The sequence below is a fragment of the Tamandua tetradactyla genome, chromosome 3 (genome assembly GCF_023851605.1).
Source record: "Tamandua tetradactyla isolate mTamTet1 chromosome 3, mTamTet1.pri, whole genome shotgun sequence".
Taxonomy (NCBI): domain Eukaryota; kingdom Metazoa; phylum Chordata; class Mammalia; order Pilosa; family Myrmecophagidae; genus Tamandua; species Tamandua tetradactyla.
In genome coordinates this window covers 81,436,065-81,437,113 of record NC_135329.1, presented here as the reverse complement: position 1 = coordinate 81,437,113, position 1,049 = coordinate 81,436,065, and the positions used below count along the sequence as shown (strand labels likewise).

Here is a 1,049-nt window from a genome sequence, read left to right as displayed (position 1 = left end):
GGAGATTTAATTGTGACGTGTGCCCATATTTATAATGTTTATATTTTCCTGATGTGTTGAATCTTTTATAATTATGAAATGCCCCTCTTTGTCAGAGTAATAATTCTTGTCATAAATTCTACTGTGGCACAGACTGAGGCTAGGGACAGTATAGAGAGGAGAACACATTTGTGTTTTGTTTGCATAACTACAACTTAACATTAAAAACGATGCAAAATTGTGTCCCGGTGGCAGGAAAATGGCAGATGGGAAGGTGGGAGAGGAGAAGCCAGAAAAGCTGCAGTGAGCTGGAACCACCGGAGGTCCTGAAGAAGAAACAGAAAAAACCTGTGAAAACTAAGGCTCCTTCTTCCCTTAATGGAGGGGAAAGTTCAGCTGCAGGAGAGAAAAGTGATCAGCTGACAAAGAAGCTGAAGGTCTCCCAGCAAAGCCCATGGAGATTTCCAAGTTTGAATTTACCGTAGGTAGTCAGACAACAAAGGAAGCTTCAGCCATATCCATCAAACTTGGATCAAGTCCTAAAGAAACTGTTCCAACTCTTGCTTCAAAAACCCTTTCAGAAGCCGTAGCTTTTACTGACGATGAAGATAATGAACCAGAAGAAATGCTTCCAGAAGCAGAGATGAGGAGAAAGAGTATTGGAAGGGATACAGTATCTACAGGACCAAACTCCTTCAACCAAGGAAAGCATGGGCTTTCTGATAATCACAAGGATGGGAGCAAAATACAAAAGCTCACCTTGGAAATGTCCTTGAACAAGACAATTAAATGATGTGATTTAAGAATGGGGTGTGGGGGTGGGTGTTAAATGAAAAGGAACAGTTTCCAGTTTTAAAGAATAGTGGAAGTCTATCTTTGGAATGGCCTTTTTGGGGGGGAGGGGGGGCGCATGGTCTGGGAATTGAACCTGGCTCTTTTGCATGGAAAGCAAGCATTCTACCACTGAACCATTGGCGCGAGCTTTTTAAAAGACTGATTGTTATATTAATAAATGAAAGCTTAAAATTAGATGTAGTTTGTATTTTATATACTGATTTCAAGACATTTGC

The 1,049-nt window shown here is 40.7% G+C and overlaps 1 pseudogene; it reads left to right on the top strand.

The window, feature by feature from the left end:
* The first annotated feature begins 238 nt into the window (after nucleotides 1-238).
* On the top strand, nucleotides 239-768 carry LOC143676185 (PEST proteolytic signal-containing nuclear protein-like; annotated as a pseudogene).
* Nucleotides 769-1,049: the final 281 nt, after the last annotated feature.